Source organism: Melospiza georgiana, chromosome 1 (genome assembly GCF_028018845.1).
Source record: "Melospiza georgiana isolate bMelGeo1 chromosome 1, bMelGeo1.pri, whole genome shotgun sequence".
Classification (NCBI taxonomy): Eukaryota; Metazoa; Chordata; class Aves; order Passeriformes; family Passerellidae; genus Melospiza; species Melospiza georgiana.
Window position 1 is genome coordinate 107,620,710 of NC_080430.1, and position 15,242 is coordinate 107,635,951.

A 15,242-nucleotide genomic window follows, 5' to 3' on the forward strand; every position below is an offset into this window, starting at 1 on the left:
TTTTGGTCTCTTGGGCTCCCTCCTGCCCTCTCACCCCGGTCCCTCTCTCCCTAATGCCACATCCCTGCCTACTCTGAGCACTGCTGGGGACATCCCAGTGGGTGCTCCCTCTTTTCCTGCCATGCTGGTGGCATCACAGGAAGCACACCAAGGACAAACATTTTCTGCAGTGGGATGGGACACCAGTGATGTCACTCAGCCCCCCAGGGACAACCAATTCCCCCTTCAGGCTCAGCCTGGCTTTAACTTGCCGTGGGCAGCGCTCCAGCCTTCGTGCCACATCCTTCTCCCTGTCTCCCCTTCCCTTTCTCTCTTCCCCTGCCTCATTCCACATAATTTCCATTCCAACCAGAACACGCTCGCTCCTTCTTTTCTCCAATGAACCCTGTCTGAAATGTGTCTGAGGGGTATTTTTAGTGAAAGCTTGGCAGCCTGGCAGTCCTGGGCGTTTTGCCACCTTGAGCGAAAAATGTGCCTCAGGCCGATAAGGACAACAATGGTGCGCTGGGGCTGCGGGCGGGGCCGGCCTGGGGCTGCCTACCTGCTCCGTGGGGCTGCCCCAGCCCACCCTGCCCCTGCCCGCACCCACACCGGCCTCTCAATATGTCCAGAGGTATAAAAGGGAGGGTTGCTGGGAGAGCTAGGGGAGATAAGTGGAAGAAAGCCATTGTACAGCTGGAATTTTGTATTTTCTGGCCGCTGTGTTTCTGCAGGTGATGTGCACACAGCATCTTGTCCCAAAAAGTTGCCTTGAGAATGTAGCAGCCACATAATGATGGGCACAGGCACAGCTTCCAGCATCATAGCCTTGGGGTTGCTGCTTTTCTTCTGCTTTGTCTCTTTGGGAGTGCCATGGCTCAGGGCGAGGTGCTGGCCCCCTCTCAGGCACAGGGTGAGCTCTGGGAGCAGGCACTGTTTGTCCCAGGGCTGTGGCTGGCACAGCTTGCTTGGAGCTGTTGTTCCCTGACGTGTCAGGCCAAGTATTTGCAAGTGGGAATGGCCTGCCGGGTTGACTTCCAGCTGCAATCAATAAAGAACCGTGCTGTGGGTTTTTAATTTGAAAAATAAATATCATGTCCAGCTAATATTTTTTAATATTTAGTTTCCCCTCCACAGTTCAAGGGTCTAGATCTTACATAGAGAAATGACAACAATGTGATTAAATGTCTCCTGTAATGTATGCAAAAATGCCACTTTTTGCAAACAGGACATTTTGGGGAAGGGAGAGATCATACAAGCTGATGCACCAAGTTTGCTTATCTAGCCTCCTGATCGTCTTAGCTAACTCTATAGCTGAGCAGAGGAGAGAAATTCCCTCAGGAAGTATTTTCAGGGGTAACACAGATGCTCTAAATGCTGTTCAAATAGGCCTATCTTTCCTTTTGACGCCCCAGGGAAGAGCTGGCTGGTCAGGCAGGGACCCTCAGCTGTGACAAACTCTTCCAATCCACACCACTCTGGCCACACCTGCACGGAATGGTTGAGGCAAGGGGGATCTCCGACTTCAGACAAATGTCTCCACAGTCCTGTGCCAAGTGGAATAATTTAAAAGGGAATTGTGCCTCAAGGCTGGTGGTGAGGGTGTTTATTGGTGCTGGATACGTATGGATGGCTGCCCACCTGCAAGTGAGGGATCCCATGCCTGGAGCACAGAAATGGATGGAGGGATTGGAAGGGGTCTCCAAAAGTGTGTCTCTGCCCAAGAAGAGACCAACTATACATGCACTGTGTTGTGAAAGGTGTTACATAATTCTTAAGGGTCCCCCTTACCATTAGAAAGGTTCTTCTCCCTGTTCACTGAGAACAGGGGAGCAGACATTTCCCTTCTTCATCTCTGAGCTGTTTTATGTAGCTGAGGATTATTACTGCATCCCCCTCAGCTGTTTGTTTTTGTTTGTTTTTGACCTAAGCCATCCAGTTCTTTCAGCTCTCCTCTGCAGGATGCATTTCCCAGACTTCTGGTGTTCCTAGATTGTCCCTAAAAGGCCAACATCTTTCCTGAAATGCATTGCACAAAACTGGCCACCCTATAAGAGCAGCAGCATAGCTCATCCACACTGAACAAAAGGGCCATTTCTTTGTACAGGCAGTACTGCTTGTTATTCTTTCCAACATGATATTTGCTTTGCTGGTTTTGGTTTTTGGTTTTGGTAATTGCGTGATTTAGAGTATTTTCCACAGAACTGCTTCTTAACCAGCCATTTCTGCCTGGTTATTTCTGCCTGACTGTAGTTCCTCGCACTCCGCTCTGCTGAATTTTGTCATGTGCCTTCTCTAAATTGTCAAAACAATGTCTCTTTCCCCCATTTATCCTCATTTGAAAGATTTCAAATTCTGATCCTCTCTGCCAGGTTTGCCATCATAGTCTGTGTTCCCTTGTGCTCTGACAGATGATGCCAGGCAGAGCTGGATACAAGCCTCCTCTACCCACCCCTCTGTGTCTCTACCCTTTTTGACAACCACCATCAGCTGCTTCTTGGGCAGCATTATCCAACCAGTTTTGCATTGAAGCTGTGTTTTCCTGGTACACCCGAAGGCACAGCACCAACCCTGTGCCCAGACAGTGCTCAGAAGAAAAGATGCTGCTGCTGGCAAGACAGCTGGGAGGACACCCTGGCACAGACACCTGTGGGGTTTAGGCGTTTTGCTGCTCAGCTTGGCCATGTTTTAAGAAGCCGGGTACATCCCAGAGGTCTGAAGGCACCTGAGCAGAGAAGTTTAGCACCAAACCTTTGTACTCAGGTGCCTCTGGGACCACTGAGGTTTGGTTTAGGCACCTCTGCCTGTGTGCTGGCTCCAGCTCTCTCAGTGCAGCTCCCTGCGAGGCCAAAGGGCACAAACGCACGTCAAACTGAAATCTTTCACTCAATCCTGGATGTATGTTTGGAGATGGTGTTCTGGCTGAAAAAGTGTTCTCTCAGTGTTCATTAACTGGTATTTTTCTTTTGGAAATTTTTCTCTGTCTGGGAAAATACTGGATACTAAGAACTTCTATCCCAACTTACCAAGGAGAAGAAATCTCCAGGCGCTACAGCCTACCAGACCACAGCTCGCAAGCAGCTGCTGGGTTTTGGTTGTCACTAGTGCCTTGCATTAAAAGTCAGGGGTTGCTCCATGAACCAGGGGTTTGAGGTACAGTGAAACCTGCATTCTGCCTTCCCCTCACCCCTTCCTGGCATTAAAACCTTGAAGAGCTGCAGCACACACAACAAAGGAGAAAGCAATAGGAGAGCAGCAAGGTCACACATCTGCTGCTTTCCACACTTTCTTATCTCTGACATCACGGGCCTCAAGGTCTTTCTTCTCATTAAAACAGCTGAATAATTGCAAACTGTACACAAACTGACTAAACCTGTGGCCTTCTGCCTTAGCCATAATATGGGATGTCTGGCTAGGGAGGATGTTTCTTGGCGAGGGAGGGTGAAGGGGCTGAAGGAACGAGCAGCTCTGTGCAGACGCAAGGGGAAGCTGCTGCTGCTGCCCCTTGGGCTGACAAGCTGCAGGACATCCAGCCAGGTGAGTCTGGTGTCATCGATGGTGGTACTGAAAGCACCGGGATGTGACCCCTCCCCACCCTCAGGACATGCAGAGCCAGCCCCAAAATGACTTTGTGGAGGGCTGATTTGCAATGATCCCACCGGTGCTGCCTCTGCTCGAGGTTTACTTTGTTAGCAGAGGAGAGAGAAATAATAGGCCAGGGGTGGGAAGGGGAACCAGCTATGTGGAAAATCAAAGGACAAGACATGTTGTGGATGCAGAGGCATTAAAAAATGACAGCAGAAAAAGCAAAAAATGTACCTAAATCATCAAGTCTTTTGTACAGCCTGGATTTGTTCAAGCAATACCAGCCTAAGCTGACCTCAGGCCCCTCTGTCTCTTGCATCTCTTCACATCTCCGTGGTTTGGACAGTCACTTCTCAGGTCTGACCATTGCATGCACTCCTGCTGATGCCTCTGTGGCTGCTGCACCTCAAACAGCTGCCACTGGGATTTCTGAAAGCCACACCTGCATCCCCCATCCTGCTAGTCCCAATGAAATTCATTAATGGCAAGTCATTTGTCATGACCTAATGTGGGATGTAAAAGATCTATTCCTGGTGGTTACACATGCCTCCCTGCTTGGTGATTAGTGTTTAGCATCTGGGAGTGCAACAATCTGGGAAAGCTAAGGCATTAGCAAGTGGATGGGGGTGGTCTGCTCAGGGAAAAATTATATGTGTACTGAAGTAAGTGGATAAAGATGCTTTCGAGGTGCCAAACCTTTTCCTACAGGAATAGAAATGATTGTGAAAGATGAAAATCAGGAAACATTGTGTAACAGGTGGCTACTGACATCAGCAGCTTAACACAAGTGTTAGTGGTTTTAGTCCTTCCAGTGTTATTTGTGAAGGTTTGAGGGTGCCAGAGTTGAGCTCTGGGGGTCTCCTGCCTAACACTGGCCACAGAGTTCCTCCCTGCATTTTGTCCCCCTGTGAGCCCAGCAGCTTGCTGGCATTCTGCTCATGCTTCACTGTAAAGAATGTAGTTGTAAGTTCTCACATCAGTTTTTGGTTTTGTTTGTGTTTTTTTTTTTTTTTTTTTTTTTTTTTTTTTTTTTTTTTTTTTTTTATCTGGCTTCAAATTCCACTTCTTTGTATTGTGTCTTTCCCCAGCAAAAGTAAGCAGGGGTTTGCTATGTGACGCAGTTTCCTTCTCAATGGATTTGTACTACCAGCAAATAAAAGCTGGACACTGACTGAGAGATGCTGCCTCTGATCTGTATTTTCCTGCACATTCTCCACTTTTTTGGTGGTTTTGGGAGTCTTGACCCCAGAACAAGAGTCACAGTCCACTAGTGCTGTCTTCACTTCCCTGAGACTTGGTGAGACCCCATTACAACCTTCTCATCCTACAGAAGCAGTAGGGGCAAAGGCAGAGATCTCTCCTGTAAAAGAATGCACAATTCTACGGGTGCATTATGAGTTTATTTTTACAATCTTTTTTTTTCTTTAAACACTGGGTCTTGACTGCTGCTGGAAGGAAAGTTTCAAATAGATGGAGTTTTCCTTGGAAATGAGCTGTCTAGTAAATTTTCTCTTTGTGACAGGTTCTTAGATCAACAAGCTGCTTATCTGATAAAACTCTTATCAGAGACAATTTGTGGCATGTTGCCCCTGTACCATGGCACAGTCCTTTTAGCTTTACTCAAATGTGTGAAGACAATAGAAGATGACACTGCAAATAGTAAAGAGCAAATGCTCCCTGTGTGTAGGTATCTTCAGACTATCATTCCATAGTTTGAACAAACAGTCAAATATCTACAGACAAACAAGCAAAAGTTGGCAGGAATTAATGGTCCTCTGGAATAACAATGTGCTGTGGGAGTACTGTTAAGCATCCTGAGTTGGACAACTGTGGCAAAATTTATGGTTTCTCCTACAAGAAATAGTTTATTCATGGATTACTGACTCTTTTAAATGATCTTCCCCTGCCTCTTGGCTAATGCCCACAGGCAAAGTACAAAGAGAATAAAAAATAGCAAACTAGGAACAGTGATGCTTGCTATAACTGCAGGATATATTAAAGCCTGAGTAGAACAGTTATTCCTTTTGAAATTTCTAAACATTTCATACAAAAAGAATTCCAGCTCTAATGGGACCAAAAATATTGAAACAAGTCACTAATTCTTCTGCATTTCATGTAGAGGATGAAATTAAAATCTGTTATTTCAACATTTTACTCTAAGTAAATTATTCAACTAATGAATCATCATCTTTGGCAAAGTGAACTTTCCTGGAATTATCCCAACAAAACCCTCCTGAATATCAATTTTGTAATTGAAAATTAGGTAGCAATTCAGGTTAATACTTTGATGTCAAAATGGCAAAAAATTTTGTAATGGTAAAATAATCTGTAGAATAGAAATTATCATTCCTAACCACTACTAATGAGAAAGAAAAATAATTCAAGTCTACGAGCTGTTGCACACAGAATATCCTTTTGATAGCCCTATGGCTAAAGTATATCTGCTGATATGGGTACAGACATATCTCTCTTACATAGGTATAGCTTCAAACCCATGGAGGAAAAGCCACTCAAGAGCTAGAAAAATACAGCCAGATCAAGCATGGTAATGTCAGGGATAGATAACGTTAGGAAGTACAAACTTACTGGTAGGTCTTCCCTGATGATCAAGGTGGGACTTCCACAAAACTTTGAAAGGTATCCCCATGCTCAGGCCATTCATGTTTGACAGCACTTCCTCAGCATCTGGCCTGAAGCACTCAGCCTGAATGCACTGCCCTCCCACCCCAGACACTTGTCCTCCACTAACAAAAAATGATCACAGTGTTGTCCATAGTAGATTTCAGCTGCTGGGGTCCAGGGGAAGCAGGGCTCCATGGTCTCTTGCTCCTCCCCTTGTCAGGATCATTCATGTTGCTGCAGTACCTTGGGATCTGGGGATCTGTTGGTCTTGCCCTTGTGCACACACACACACAAAAGAAGGCAACATCATGACCACTAAGATACTTATCTAAGTATTATCTTAGTAGATACCATAGCACAGAGGCAAGTGAGCTCGTGTGAAGTCCACATGGCAAGTTGGATGTAGAGGTGAGCGATGGAACCAGAGTTTGCACTATCCCATGCCAGTGTTCTGAGTCACTGGGCCCAGCATTTCCATCCTTAGTGCCTTCCTAACACCCTTCCTCCAAGACCTGAATTCTTGGTTGTTTCCTCCTCTGAAAGTGGCATTCAGATCTTCCTGTGTTAGCGTTGCCTGAGATATTTGTAACTGGGCTCACATTTCAGTGCCATCAAACACAGCCTGAAACTGATATTGTGTTCACCCTCTGCCCCAGTGTCAGCCCTTCTCATCTCTCCCTCAACAGTGTGTGCAACTTTTCAACAACAGTGGCTGAAAAAGGGGCCCAGTGCAAAAGGACCTGGGGGTGCTGGTTGGCAGCCAGCTGAACAAGGGCCAGTGTGTGCCCAGGTGGCCAAGAAGGCCAATGGCATCCTGGCCTGGATCAGGAACAGCGTGGTCAGCAGGAGCAGGGCAGGGATTGTCCCCTTGCACTCAGCACTGGTGAAGCCACACCTCGAGTGTTGTGTCCAGTTCCGGGCCCCTCAATTCAGGAAGGACATTGAGGGGCTGGAGCATGTCCAGAGAAGGGCAACAGAGCTGGGGAAAGGTCTAGAGAGTAAATCCCATGAGAAGCAGCTGAAGAAGCTGAGGTTGTTTGGCCTTGAGAAAAGGAGGCTCATGGGTGACCTTATCACTCTCTATACTCTCACACCTGAAAGGAAACTGTAGCCAGCTGGGGACTGATCCCTTCTCCCAGGCAGCAAGTGGCAGGATAAGGGAACATGGCCACAAGCTGCACCTGGGGAGGTTCAAGTTGGACATGAGGGCGAATTTCCCCACAGAAAGGGTTGTTAAACATTGAAACAGGCTGCCCAGGGAGGTGGTCGAGTCACCATACCTAGGGGCATTCAGGAAATGGCTGGATATGGCACTTGGTGCCATGGTCTAGTTGACAAAAAATGTGTTTAGTCAAAGGTTAGACTCGATGATCTCAGAGGTCTTTTCCAAACTACTTGAATTTGCAATTTTGTGATACATTCCTGATCCTAGAGTTCATCTATGGAGTCTCAGGACATCAACTGGTGCAGTATTTACACTCTTCCAAAGAGAACTGGACCCTAAACTGGAACTCTAAGCAGCTGTGACTTGGTTCTAATCTAACTGCAGCAGTTAAACGTTATGTTGCATTTTGTACTGATTTAAACTGAGAAAGTAGCTGAGTACATCTGGACCATGTTACTAACCCAGTCCAGGGCTAGACATCTTTAGCAGGAGTTGTCACCTTGGACCCAAAGTGGCTTGAATTCCTCCTGCAGCCAAGTGGTTCTTGTCAGCCAGCTGTGGAATTTCTGCTCTGCAGTCTCCTGTGCCTTGGGGTCTAAGTCTGGAAGTTTCTACATCTAGGACGTAAAATCACCTGTGTCTAAGAAGTTTAAATACAGGCTATGTTGAGGCCTTTCCCTGCAAGAGAGTTTTTCAGAGCAAAATATTCCTGATGAACTCATCAGCTTCCAGAACAGGAGGTCCTTTGATAAATTAATGTAATCTGCTTTAGAGCTGACCCAGAGATTTCCTGCATACAGTGCCTCATCTTCAAGAATGACTACAGAGGAGCCTTAATTAGGTGTGTCTTTAATTATTTATTTATTCAGAGCACACATTCATTCACATTGTATTCACCAATCTTTGGTCAAATCCCGAGTCATTGTCTGCCTGCACATGAGTATTTACCCAAAGGTATGGGTTTAACCTGATTAACTCACACTGGAGCAAACGCCTGTGTAGGCACTGATATTGGCTTAATACCTCACTCAGAAGTACTCTGAAGTTGGCTGAGGTCTTGTACAGATCCTCTTCTTTGAGAGTAAAGTGTTTGCACAGGGGCAGGACTCGGCTTTACTGGGTTGTACAATGGCTGGGCTGAGCTGATACCAGGCTGGCTGGGGTGCCTGGAAGCAGCATGTCTGGAGTCGGGCTGCTGGAGATCAGGAGATGGAGCACCTCAGCTGCATTCCTGGTGGTGGAGACTGACTTTGTTCTTTCAGAGTTTCCAGCAAGATAATGCTGTTTTAGATCAAGGTGGGCGAAGGCTGCCTGCTCCTTCCCCCGGTATGATGTGTCCTTGCCCTGTCCCACAGCAAACTCATTTGCTTTGCAAAGTGCTCACAGATGCCTAGGAGTGGAAAGGGGTACAAACACACCCCTTCTGACACAGCTCCAGTGCTGATGAACCACACACACATTTTCTGCCACTGAGGTTGCCTCCTCACTCTGGTGCTGCCTCCTGTCTAGTTTAATCCTCCTCATGCAGGAGAGAGACCAGAGCAGCAGAAGCAGCACCTGGATTTATCAGCCCCATTTCTTCCTTCAGCTAACCAAAAATGAGCTCCCAGTTGGCTTTGTTTGACTTCTAGGGTTTATTGGATTTGTTGCTTCCCTTCTTCATTTTCATATTAAAGGGTAAGGTTGGGCTGTGATCCTGCTGCTGTAGCCTCCAGCTCCTGAGCTGATCCTACCAGCTCTAATTGCTCAGCTGCCTGATGTAATCACCAGAAGGTATATTGTGTGTATGGCTACAGGCACTTCATATTTTCTACCCAGCCAGATGAAAAAAAAAATAAAAAAGAAGAAAAAAAAGTCAATTGGCTCTAGGTCTGTCAATAGTGACTAATCAGGTGCTGTACAATTAATTATGAAGGGGTGTCATTTTAAAACAATTCTGAGGTGGGAAAGAACAGGCCTGGGCCCTTTACCTGCTGGCACTGTTTGTGTTGCTAAGCCAATCCAGGCTGCGTCCTCTATTTCATTTACCTTTTAAACTATTGCCCCCGCATAAGTAAACACTTTCTATAAAGTGTGTGTGTGTGTGTGCATGCATGTGTGTAAGTGGGTGGAGGGTGATCTGGGAAGCTCTCCACCCTAGAAAAGAAATTAATGATGGGGAGGGAAAAAAGAGAGAGCAGCATAATTTGGCAGTAATTTCTCAAGAACGGCAGGAGATAATAGCAGGTGGATGAAGCAGGAATAGGATGAAACAGTGGGGCTGAATCCCAGTAATCAAAACTGCTGTGAGATACAGAGATGCAGGTGAGAGGTCCCTGCAATGCAAAGGGCCCTGAGCATGGAGCCTGGGCTCCCCAGCAGCCACCTGCCAGCACGTGTCAAGGGGACAAATCCCTGTCCCACCTAAACTGGCTCTCCCAGGCTCTGCTCCCAGCAATGGCCAACAGCTCCCACCCACTCCCCTGGGGATGTGGCTGCAGACAGCAGGATGGCATGCCTGCCCTTCACCCTGCTGGCAAAACAGAATTGTCCCTTGCAAAGCAAAACTCATTTTTCAAGGAGGGTGGCAAGGGAGCTGCTACTGTCCAGAGCCAGGCTTAGGGCGCTGACTGGGGAAATTGTGTGTGTGGAGGGGAAAGAAGGACAAGCATGGAAATGACAGAACAAAGTGACAATGCTGAGTGGCTGAGCTTCATGGAGGGAGCTCTCAGTCACTGAGCCTGTGATGACACCATGTCTGTTGCTTGGAGCGGTAGAAGATGGGCTGGAAATTTAGAATCGAGGATGTTGGGGGAAAACCTCTGCTGGGACCACCTCCCTGAAGATGCTGACTTCAAGAGATCTTCTGGAACGTGGCAAGGGGAAAGTGACATGGTGTCTAGTAGAAAAAATTAGAAATACCCTGTCCAACCATTTAGCTTGCTGATATGAAAACTCCAAATGGCCCTTTGGTCAAAAATTCTGCCTACAGCACTTGAAATTCTGTTCCATGGGCAAAAAAAAGGTAAATCCCTGTGTGTGAGATAGTGTATAATTGCTAACATTTCTTTTTGCTACAATAATTGTGGAATTAGATGGATTATTCTGGATAACAATTTATTAGCACATGTGTTTTAGGAACAAAATGCTAAGGCACAAGAAGACTTGTTTTGAACTTTTCAAAATCAAGCACGACTTTGTTCCCCAAAAATTAATTTTCTTAATTTTCCTGGTTAATATTTTAAATGAAAACAAGCATTAAAGATAGAGCAAAACATTTGATCAAAATGCATGTTTATTTCATCTAATTGGAAGACTTCTAAAACCTCACTCAAAGTTAGTTTCAGGGCTTTGTGTCTATTTCACTATCATTGCTGGCAGAGTCCCCCTCTCCCCAAAAAACCACGTTAGATTGGCTTTGTTAACAGTGAAATATTTAGTACCCTTAACCTCTGTTTCTGTCATCATTTTGATGACAGCAGCTACTGGATCCCAGCCACAGCATTTCCTTGCCCTGTGTCAGAGGACTTTGAAATACAACGTGAGGAGGCTCAGTTTGTTGGGGCTGTACAAGGCAGGAATTGCCAGCCTGGTTTGGGTCATGAGTCTGGTCAATCCTTGGTCCTGGTTTTGAAGCCTCAGCAGGTCTTGCACCAAGAGCATGGAAGTGCACTGCCCAGAGAAAGAGCTCTACCCTGAATCATCCCAGAGCCAAGTCAGTGCCTGTAGAAGGGCACCGTGGCACTGAGCAGTGGCTAACCCGGGGTTACACAGCAAGGCAAAATTAACGGATGTAAAAGTGGAGGTTATAACATAAACATGTGCTCAGATACTGGTGTAGTGAACGTAGTATAAATATTTAGATGTATTCCTACATCTAATTCTTATACTCATCATTCTTACGTCAAACGGTTTACAGAAGGCAAAACTACAGAAGGCAAAACTAGTTCAGTTACAGGCACGGCTTCATAATTCTTCAAGCTAATTAAGGCATCTAAATGTGCTTCATGTCTGCTGCCTCTACCTTGTAAATGGCACATACCTGTAGGTAATTAAATGCTTTTCATAACAGTAATGGCAGTTTAGGTGTCCAGCCTCAGGGAACAGCAGCAGCTCTAAGTGTCATTTGTACATCTCCAATAAGCAGATTGTTGCTTGGATGGTGTGGGCAGACATCATGTAGGGAAAGAATTATTTGTGGTTTAGGATCTCTATACTGAGTGTCCTGGTGCTGGTGTAGCTGCTGAGAGGTGCCCCACGGATGGGTTGTTGTGCTGATGGGTGCCCAGGGGCACAGGGATGCCTCTGCCAGCCCTGGTGTCAGAGCAAGGGGCCTGTGGGTGCCACCTGCCCAATATCACTGCAGTAGTGTGCAGTTCATGTTGGTCCAGAGCTCCTCTCATTGCTCTGTTTCTTTCTTTATGCCTTTATGCATAAACCATAACTGGCTGCACAGGCAAGCGAGGAGATGGGTGGCCTGTCTCCAGCTGGGGTGTCCCCTTGCAAAGGAGACAGGGGGAGCAGGAGACAGGGTGCCACCCACAGCAGAGATCTCCCCAGGGGCTGAGGGTGGGCTGCCTGTGGTGGTCCCAGAGCCTCACTGGCAACTGAGATCTGCTTGGTGCCAGCTGGGGAATCTCCCTTTGCCAGGGGAATCCCTACCCGGCCACTTCACAGTGTTTTTAAGGACAGCAAGGAGCCTTATCACGTTTCCACATCTGCTCCAGATGCTTTGCATTCCAGCAATGCTCCACAAAGGTGCTGAACCCTACAGCATGTCTCCAAAGAGGACTCACTTGCTGCCACCTCGGCAGCTGTCAGCTTCCTGCATGCGCTCCGAGGGGAAGGGAGGGCCGTGCTCCCAAGGATGTCCCCGCAGGGCTGGCAGCAGGTGACACAGCCCTGCCCCTCAGCCGTGTCAGCAGGACCGCGTGTGGCAGCGGGAGCTGTGTGTGCAGGAAGGCTGCCCTGCCTGCAGCCAAAGTTCAGGCAAACAGAGGAGAGCAGGAATGGTTTCCGACCCAGTGGCACCAAGGCCGCCTTGGCCGCTTTTGGGTTTCACCTTGAAGCGCAGCCAGAGCACGAGGTGCTGCTGGCACTGGTGTCTGTGCAGGGGGGCATGGCTCTCAGGGAGTGCTCTGCTCCCAGAACAGGGAATAACTAATAAATGCCTCCCACAACATTTTCCAAAGGGCTAATAGCCATCAGCCCCTGGCTGAGCCCCAGTGCTCTGCCATCTCACTGCTGTGTGGAGTATCAGCATCCCCTGTCCTCCACCTCTCTCTCTCTATCTCCCACGTCTGTGCTGTTCCAGGGCTTCTTTCTCTTTAAGAGGAAACTCGGCGGAAGCCGAGCTATTCAATATATATTGTTTCATAGTATTTGGTTGTGAAACAATTTAATTTGTTTATGGCTCTAAAGGTCAGATTTGACTATTGCCCAAATTTCTAAAGAATAAAGAATGCATCAGGGAGTGAATGGGATTTCATGGCATGATCAACTGGAGAAAAAGAAGGGGGCTAGTGAGAATATTTAACTGGAATAGCAAGGCAAACTTACCTTCAGCTCGGGTTTAAAAGCCTAGTCAATCATTACACATTTTTTATTATTTACCTGGTACAAAATCCCCCTGGGTGAAGAAGTAGAAAAACTCACAGGCCACACTCTTTCAAATTTTTGGTAGCTTGCTCAGCATTTTTCTTCCTCTGTCTCAGGACAGTTGAAATGGTATGGGCTGTGATGGTGCCTGTGGATAGATAAGAAATAAAGTGGAAGCACATTGTGGTTATAACTCCAAGCAGGGGTGTTTGTATCAGTAAGAACAGGGCCAGCTAGGGACTTTGAGAAGGAAGGTAATTCTCACACAGTCATCAGAAGACAAAGGTTGCATTTACACCTGGCCAGAAGGTTTAATCATCTACTATTTCCAAACATTGCAGGCTCACAATCTGTTGTGTCTGAGATCATAAAACATAATCACAAACTGGAGACAAGAGACATGGGGCTTGATTGACCAGAGCTTATCTTTTCTTTTTCTTCGTTCTTATTTTTCACTCAATTTTCTGCCTTTTTTGGAGGGAAAGAAGAAAAAGATGCTTTGGAAAGAACTTGCTTTGGTCAGAAAATTCTTGATGCAAAAAAAGTCTGAAAACCAAGGATTAACGGGCAATTTTCATTCTTCCTTGTCTCACTTGTGTCAAGAGCACTTGGGAGACAGATTACCTGCTTGCTAAGGTCTGCCTCCCAGGCTTTCAGGGAACAGAAATTGTGGTAAAGGGACCAAAGAGAGAGAAGTACTCAAAGAGAACCAGGTACAAACCTCTCATAGCTTAGTTTTCCAGGTCTTACCACAAAAACAACTAACATTCAACCACCTGAAACACTGGGTGTAGGTGGCTTTCATCTGTCTTTGGGAGAAGGGTAAAATTATGGTAACATTGAAAGATAATCTGGTGGTGATGGGAGGGTTTCTGGGTAATGTTAGCCACATTTTTGCAGTTTGGGACTGAAATTGGTTTCCTCTCTACCTGTGAGGTTGGTGAGGAGGTTTATCAAGGGTCTCCAATAGCATAGAAAATTTGGGGCAGCAATGCTTCTGCTTTCCCCACCCCGTTGCCTCTGCAGGGTCATCGCTCCTTGCCGCCTGCCCATGCCAGGCCGGCAGAGAGGAGCCAGGTGCTTCTCACCTGACATTCCTGACGTTTACAGGAGAAAGGGTGGAAGGGCCGTGTCCCGGCCCCGGCTCCAGCCCGGCTCCAAAGCCTTGTGTCGGCATCAGGGAGGGACCCTGGAAGCGGGGATGTGGCTTTGCACCTCGTTTGGGTGTTACAGCGCGGCTTCATCAAAGCGCTTGGTGCCGGGAGGAAGAGCCGGCCCTGTTGAGATGAAGGGCTGCCCTTGCTGACTTCAAAGGGGGCTGAATTTAACCCTTTCACTTCGGTGGGGTTTGAGCTCCTGGCTGGAGTTAGGCACGTGCTGTTTCTGGATTGGGACCTTCCTCTCCTTATTCGAAAGGGGAAATAAATAATCCGGTTGATTTGCAGTAAATCATCGTCTGACTGCTGATGCCTCTGTGTGTTTTATGACTGGCAGCTTTGTAACTTCCCTGCTTCAAAAAAAAAAAAAAAAAAAAAAAAAAGAGTGGGAGCAATAAGAGCTTCCCGAGAAGTTCATTAAACCAGGCAAGAGAGGAGAGCCATCTGCCACTGCCCGGTGCCTTCGCAGTGTCCCTCCCCTGGCTGGGGCTGCCTGCCACCTGATGAGAGTGGCATCTTTGATGTCGTCTAGGGCAGCAGCCATGCCCAATTGCATAATCAAGGTCACTGGAAAAATACACAAAACTTTGCCCAGATCTATTGGAAAAAAAAAAAAAAAAAAAAAAAAGTGAAGCAAAAAAACCCTAACCCAACTTCTGCTCATGCCACCAACTTGCTACTCTGTGTGATACACATACAGAGCCAAGCTGCCCTCTTACACCGCCCTGCAAGCATTGACAGAAAAAAATATACTATCCACATTAAGGCAATTGCAAATTTTCCCTGGTAGCCGCATGAATTCGTCCCTGGGGTTTTCCCTGTCTTTCCTTCAGCTACAGTTTCGAGTAGATAATAATGATGTGCAAATGCAAGAAGTAATAGTCTCAGGCTTTGCATTGCTGAATGTTGACCTTCTGAGGATTTTAAGAATCAGGGTGGTGAGTTTGGTTTCACATGCCCTTAGGAGCTATCAAGTCTTTCCAAGGCTTGATAGAGAAAACTGTCAGCTTGAAAATCTGTAAATGAAAATAAAAGAAGAAAAAATTTCAGAATTTATCTCCAGAAAAAGAGAATTCTTAGAGAATTTTCTGTTATTCCTCCAACATTTTTCCACTCCAATTTGTGAGGAAAAGAAAGTCATGGAGGTGGCACAAAGA